We start from the raw sequence: 7,308 nt of genomic DNA on the forward strand, positions 1-7,308 counted from the left end.
AATTTAGTCATGTGTCTTTTTGTTAAGTTGTCAAAGTTTATATATATTTGGGTTTTAGATTTTTGTCAGATACGTGGGTTCTGTTTTTCTTCCTCCCATTTTCTTTGATGAACAAAAGTTTTACATTTTTATGAGGCCCCATTTGTTAATTTTGCCTCTGTCACTTGTACTTTTGTGACTATAATTGATAACCCATTGTTTAACACTAGGCCTATGGCACTGATGCAGCTTTTTCTTCTAAGAATCTTTTGGATCTAGTTTGCACATTTAGGTCCTTAGTCTATTTTGAATTTGTTTTTGTAGATGGTGTGAGGCACATGGCCTGTTTCATTTTTCTGCATGTAGAAATCTAATTTTCCCAGCACCATTTATGGAAGAGACTCTACCCCACCCTCCTCCCCATCAAGTAGCAATTATGAGGTTTCTGATCAATCTAATGATTGGAAAGTCTGCTAAGAGCTGACGAGCATGGACGTTAGAAATATAGTTTTCCTGTCTATCCCAGAGGGGTGGGAGGATGAGAATCCTGGGAAATATGTGTGCCCCGAATTTCTTTAACATATACAGCTGGAGCAGAAAGCTCAGAAGGACAACTGTTCACGGCTGCTTATGGGGTGGGAGGGGCTTCAAAAGTTCATGGAAAAACTTCATGCTCTTTTCATTCCATTCTTGCCATGAACTCTTTGAAGCCCCCTCAGATACTATTCAAGAGCAAAGACGGGCAAGGGTACCTTCTCTGTACAAATCCTGTGCGGTGAGCATCAAACTGACAAACGCCATGTGTGCTGGCCTCACAACAGGGCATCGGATCACGGTGAGCAGGTGTCCAGGGAGGCCTGCGGGCCGCCTTCTTTGCCATCACAAAGTGATGTGTGTGTGTGCTAGCTCCCTACAGGAAGGCCTGCACCTTTTCCTGCTGCACCTCAGGCCCGGGCCTGAGCAGGAACATGAAGCATGAAAGGCCCTTTCTGGTGGACAGCAGGGGCCTGGCTACGAGGTCAGCCTGCTCATGAGAAAAACTGCCACGCCCAGGCCATTTCTCTAAGTTTTGTTTTCTAGAGGTATCTTCTCTAGAAGATACCCCCAAGGAGCACTATCGATGCCTAAGGTAATCCACGCTGGCCTGGTGGTGTCCAGAAGAGAAAACCCAGTGCACTGGGGCCTAATTCCTGCCCTGACATTTTCCTAATTAAGATTTTCCAATTAGCTGGGGGTGGGGGCGTGGGGGCAGGGGGGGAGGAAAGAGAGGATTACAGTGTATGTAAACGGAAGAAGAGAGCACACAATTCAAGTGTCTCTAACTTTCTAGGAACAAGTCTGCCCAGAAAATCAGTCACACCCACGGAAACATTCCCAGCGTTGTGACTCTTCTAAGGAGATGATTCTCTGGTGTTATTTGTTCCAACAAGAGCAGTTTCCTCCCCAGAGGGTGACCTACTCTTTGTCTTATGCCAAGAAAACCATACCAAAAAAAAAAAAAATGCGGACCTATAATGGTTACACATCATGTTTAATCACTGCTTTAAATTAACATAATATGAAGTCTCACTGGGCACTCACCTAGAACATAGCTTCTCAGGCAGCAGACACACCTACTGAGACACAATTTCTGAGAAGTCTGCTTCCCACCTTCTGTCAAGAAAGAGCCTGTAACATCAAGTTTTGAGCTGCCCTGCAGAAACATGGGCAGAAGCCATGGTAGTAAACTTTTCTTGCCAACATGAGATTTTTTTTCCAGGAGTGATCTTTGATTTTCGGTGAAAAAACAAAAAACAAAATAAACCCAAAATGGTTGTTGAGTCAATTCTGACTCATAATAACTCTACACAGGAGATTACAGAACTCTAAGTGCACAAGAACCTTCCCCTCCTCTTCCCTACCTCTCAGATCCCTGGGGTAGATATCTTGCCCACCTTCCAGTATTCTAAAAGCCCATTTCTCTGAGATGTCTTAAAGGTAAGTGTTTACGCCAGAAGAAAAATAAACTCAGCAAAAGGTTTCCTTCTCGTTGATTTGGCTCAGTCAAATAAAACCCTCGTGAAAGCTTCTTGTTTTTGGCTTTCAGATGCAGTAAAGCAGTCACAGTCTACCATGAAACACTGACCCGGAGAAGTGGATAGACGCACAGAACTTTTCCTAGCATGCCCCAAAGCACCAGAGGAGAAGGGAGCCCTTCTTACCTTTGAGCAGCAGAATGAACGCCACGAGAAAAATCACCACTGGAAAGGGGGGTGGAGTGGTGTCCTTACTAAAAGAATCCCAACAAGCTCAACAGGCTTTCTAAAACCTGGGGATTCTATAAAACCTTTTCAAGACCAAATTGCCTAAAACGACTGTCCAAATTCTGTCACAGGCCATGGATGATGAAGTTATCATACCTGTTTTCCCAGGCCTCTGGAAATGTCACTTCTGTTATCAGTCCTGCAGGAGTTCTCAGGATCTGGACCTTTCCCCAACCTCTACTCGCATGCCACACTCTAGTCCAGGTTTGCCCTCCAAGGATGATTAGGCCATCTCCGGGGACATTTTTGGTGGCCAAGATTTGGGAGAGGAAAAAGGGATGCTACTAGTCCACAAGTCACTCATGTCCATGTTGTGAACCTCTGCTCCACCCAGCCCAAAGGTCATCATTCTCTAAACATGCTGTATGTTTTTATATGCCTTTGTGCCTAAACCATGCAGACTATTTCCTTTACCTGGAATGCTTTGCTTTTTCTTCTCTGTTCAGGACATCTCTACTTATCCCCTAGGTTTCAACTCAAAACGTCACCCCCTTTATGCTATCCTTCCCCAGAGGTGTGTGCTCCTGAACTTTGGTGCTTCCTGAACTGCTGGCATGGACCTCATTTGAACATTCATTCTGTTGACCCAACCTTGTCTGCGCTCTGCTAAAGGCAAAGCTGTAGCTATCCTTTATCCTCAGAGTGCCCTGGCAATCAAACACTTCTTACCTGATCCATCAGCCAATAAGGATAAGCGCTGCAGATGCACCTCAGACTCTCATGCAAACATGTCCAAGGCAGTGGTTCTCCACCTTCCTAATGCTGCGACCCTTTAATACGGTTCCTTGTGTTGTGGTGACCCCCCCAACCATAAAATTATAATTTTGTTGCTACTTCATAACTGTAATTTTGCTACTGTTAGGAATCGGGCGACCCCTGTGAAAGGGTTGTTTGACTCCCAAAGGGGTCTCGACCCACAGGTTGAGAACCGCTGGTCTAAGGGCTAACAGTCTCCCCGGCATAAATTAAACAAACAAACAAACCCACAGCTAATGTGTTTTTCAGGTGTTCTTAATGTCGACAGGTGTAATAATGGGTAGTAGTACATGCATTAACTCATTTAAAACAGACAAGGTGGAGACCATTATTAACAAACATTAGAATGATGAGGAAACTGAGACATGGAGCAATTAAACTATTTGAATAAGGTCACTCCTCTGGTAGCTAGGAAGAGCTCAGATTCAAAGCCAGTTGGTCTAGTCTGTGAGGCTCCATATTCCAATATTCATGCCAACAGTTGGATTAACCAGGTTTCAGAACTTGGGAGTCCTCTCGTAACCACAGTTATATGACTGTGTTTCCCCGAAAGTAAAACATTCCCCGAAAATAAAGCCTACTTACAGTTTTGCCTCTTGCTGAAATATAAGGCATCCCCCTGAAAATAAGACCCCCCTAAGCTACCGCAACTCCGGACTCTGGACCGTAGCGACGAGCGCCGTCGCGCAGCTCACTGTTGGCCACAGCATAGCCGGAGCAGACAGGAAATGTGAGGTCTCTTTTAATAAAACGATAAACAATAAATGTGTACCGTATTCTTCTTCATGGAAAAATAAGATATCCCCTGAAAATAAGACCTGGCGCATCTTTGGGAGCAAAAATTAATATAAGACACTGTCTTGTTTTCGGGGAAACAGGGTAGCAGTGTTCCAGCACTCAGAGTCCTCGAGCACCATACAATCACCAAGTGGTCACCAGCTCCAGTAGCTTGGCATGTGAACAGCACACACATAGGGTCTGACAACTCTCTAACGTCCAAGATGTTTCCGGCAGGAGAAATAGCCTGCTCACAGTATGAAAAGATACGCAACCAGGAGAATAATAGTCTCATAAAGAAAATACAAGTGCTGAACCCCAGAGAACCTCCTACCTTGTTCAGGCTGCAGGGACAGGAGGGAGAGATCAGACATGTCACAATGCAGGGTAGCTCTTGAAGGTCCTCGTTGGAGCCCTCGCTTCCCGAAGCAACAGCTGCAGAGAGACACAAACACAGGGGACATCCATCACCTGGTGCTCAGGAAGGCCCCAGCAGTCCTGGGTCCAATGGACATCTACCATGATGGCAAAGATCTCTATCTGCGCTGTCTCCTACGGTAGTCCTTAGCAACATTGGGCCACTGAACACTTGAAATATCTGAACAGCAAATGTGGGGCTGAATTTGTCACTGTATGTAATTTAAATTAAATTCAAATTTAAACTCAATAGGGTACTAACCATAAGGTCAGTCTTTGAACCTACCAGCAGTTCTGTAGGAGAAATCTAAGGCTTTCTGCTCCCATAAAGGTTTACAACCTCAGAAACCCAAAGGGGCAGTTTTACTGTTCTATACCACCATTGTAAGTCAGAATCAAGTCAATGGCAGTGAGCTGATTTTGTTTGTTTTCTGGGTACTGTGTGCAGAGACACCTTGATCAACAAGGCAGGCAGACCAGTTATTCCTGTTTCCAGGAGAGGCTGTTGACCTCCTTAGAAAGGGAGAGGAACTGTCTATGGCCATACCACCCTGAATGTGCCCGATCTCGTCTGATCTCAGAAGCTAAGCAGGGTCCGGCCTGGTTAGTACTTGGATGGGAGAAAGGGAGAGGAAGAACCTACCTCCTAGAACCTACTAACTGCCATTCCCCAAAAGATATTTATGTTTAAGCTGGAGTCTCACTATATCACTGCTAAGGCTTAACAGATAAAATCTTCTACACTATTCCTTTAGATATAACATCAGGAAGACCAATCACTAAAAGAAGATACCATGGTTGGTAAAGTAGAGGGTTGTTGAAAACGACAGAGACCTTCAATAAGGGAAATGGAAACAATAGCAAACCCAAAGATGCCAATGGTCATGAAGCTGGTCTAGGACTCCAGGACAAGGCAATGTTCTTCTGCACATGTAGTCGCCACGTGGCACAGCCACCTGACTGGCAACTAATAACAACTGGTTTTTGGATTACAGATTACAGTTGAATTAATACAGTCGTTTACTGTATGGTTCCAGGATTCTTGATGAGTTAAATAACAAGGAAAAAGAGGAAGAAAATATCTTCAACACTTCAATAAATTTCACTTTTTCTTTTGAGGTATGTTTAGGGATGGTTTGGGGAGGAGAACAAAACATTGTAAGGTTCTTTATAATCATACACGATATGTGTATGTGTGATTTATCCAGGTTGTGTCTAAGAAGGGATTTATCAATGTGAACTTTCTTATATAGACTGGAATTGGAAGTGGAGCTAGAACTGCAGCTCTAGTTTTCTATATTGTTATTATTTTATCATTAAGATAGTTTATATGTGCTTTTTATTTTTTTAAAGTACATACTACTGTTTCACTAGCGTGACAGAGCTACCTTTAAAACTGCCTTCCTGCCATGGAGTCAGTGCTGACTCAGAGCGACCACACAGGGCAGGGGAGAACTTCCCTGTGGGTTTCGGAGACTTTTTTCTTTACAGGAATAGAAAGCCTCCTCTTCTCCCATGAAGTGGCTTGTGGGTTCAAACTGCTGATCTTGTGGTTAGCAGCCATCAGCGCCCCTACCATGTTTAGTTCTTAATTACTGGCCTTTATCCCTGAGAGGGCATGCCTGACATAGGGTAGAGACGTCTGCAGAGTTGAGCATATAAGGAAGCCCAGCTTAACTCTTGCACTATGAAGAAAATGATGTTGCAATGTAGTCTCAACATCTGAATTTATAGAAGATAAATTTCTACTACTCCAGACGTACTACTACTATTCTATGAGCATAATATTTAAATTCTTTGTAACAAATCAGAAGGTAAGGAGAGGAAATTGCAGGTCACTCCCTATTTGAGACGCATACCACATCCCATCACTGCAAAAACACATTTTAACTATTATGTACAACGACTCTGAGATTCTGAGTTTGCAGCATACATAAATGCAAGAATTCACATTGTTTAAGCCTGGGTACTCACTATTTCAAAATAAAAAAAACCCAACATCTCAATCAATGTAAAAGGACTGGTACAGAAATTAACAGGTAGAAATTGCACTCTGAATTTCCAGGAGAAACAGTGATGTGTCTTTCTCAGAGCTTCAAGGCAATGCTCCTTACACGCTTCCTCCTCAGCTATGTCTTGGCTCACTTACACAGGAGTGCCCACTTAACATAGCCGGGAGGAAGTAACGACGCCTAACATCACAACTGCACTCAAGTGCACACACAGTAACGACACAGGAAAGGCGGGTACAGAAGATAATAACAGACAGACAAGGATTCCTGAAAGCCATTTCCCCGAAGACCCCCAGCGGCTCCAATCACGCAGAGTCCCAGTCCCTCAGAAACCTGCATCAGGTTTGCACTAAGCTAATTATGGGTCTTCCTCCGCACATCCTTTTCAGGTGTTTTGGTTCTGCAACCCAGTCAGACTAAAAATTCATTGAGGGGTGTATTTGTTACATAGAAAGTCCTTAATACATATCTTAGATAGATTTTTGCTTTCTTTGCTCTCCCTTACACATACTATGATAATGTTGATTACCAACGCAGGTGCTTAAACATGTCAATAAAACATTGTTAGGATACAGCTAGTTGTATAATGTTCAAAGTTGTGCAATACAGTTTTATGTGAAAACTCTCATTTAGCGTTAGAAGCACTACGCTGGCTGGTAGTGTTTCTAACCAGGAAAGCAGACGGAGTTCCTGGTCATGCCATAGAAAGCATTAGAGCTTGGACCATACAGACTCCACTGAGGATGCCTTTACTTAAAAGTATATACAATGAGAACAAATGAAGACTGTCTCTACCTCCTCAAAAAAAAAAGTAAAACACATCTACAGTTCAAAGATGACTATTAATTGAAAGCAAGCAAGCAAACACTTCACAGAACAGATGCCAGTTTTAGAAACTAGGATCGGCTTCCTTCTGGAAGCAGTAGAAGAGACTGGTCCTAGCCCACAGGTACTTTCCGTTTCACTGGGATCAGAGAGAATTTGGTTATTTGATTGCTACTTCAGTCCATGAAGGAGCGTAGAGAAAGCTACACTGTGAAACGAGGCTGCACCTTAACTACGAA

At 43.5% G+C, this 7,308-nt stretch overlaps 1 protein-coding gene across 1 annotated transcript in view; it reads right to left on the reverse strand.

The window, feature by feature from the left end:
* Nucleotides 1-4,242, reverse strand: part of BACH2 (BTB domain and CNC homolog 2) — a 315,667-nt gene extending 311,425 nt beyond the window's left edge. The window contains exon 1 of the mRNA XM_004710922.2: nt 4,150-4,242. The gene's annotated coding sequence lies outside the window, so the exon portion shown is untranslated. The remainder of the gene's footprint in view (nt 1-4,149) is intronic.
* Nucleotides 4,243-7,308: the final 3,066 nt, after the last annotated feature.

Source organism: Echinops telfairi, unplaced genomic scaffold, assembly GCF_000313985.2.
Source record: "Echinops telfairi isolate 266 unplaced genomic scaffold, ASM31398v2 ScPeMD7_3533;HRSCAF=4204_0, whole genome shotgun sequence".
NCBI classification, from domain to species: Eukaryota; Metazoa; Chordata; class Mammalia; order Afrosoricida; family Tenrecidae; genus Echinops; species Echinops telfairi.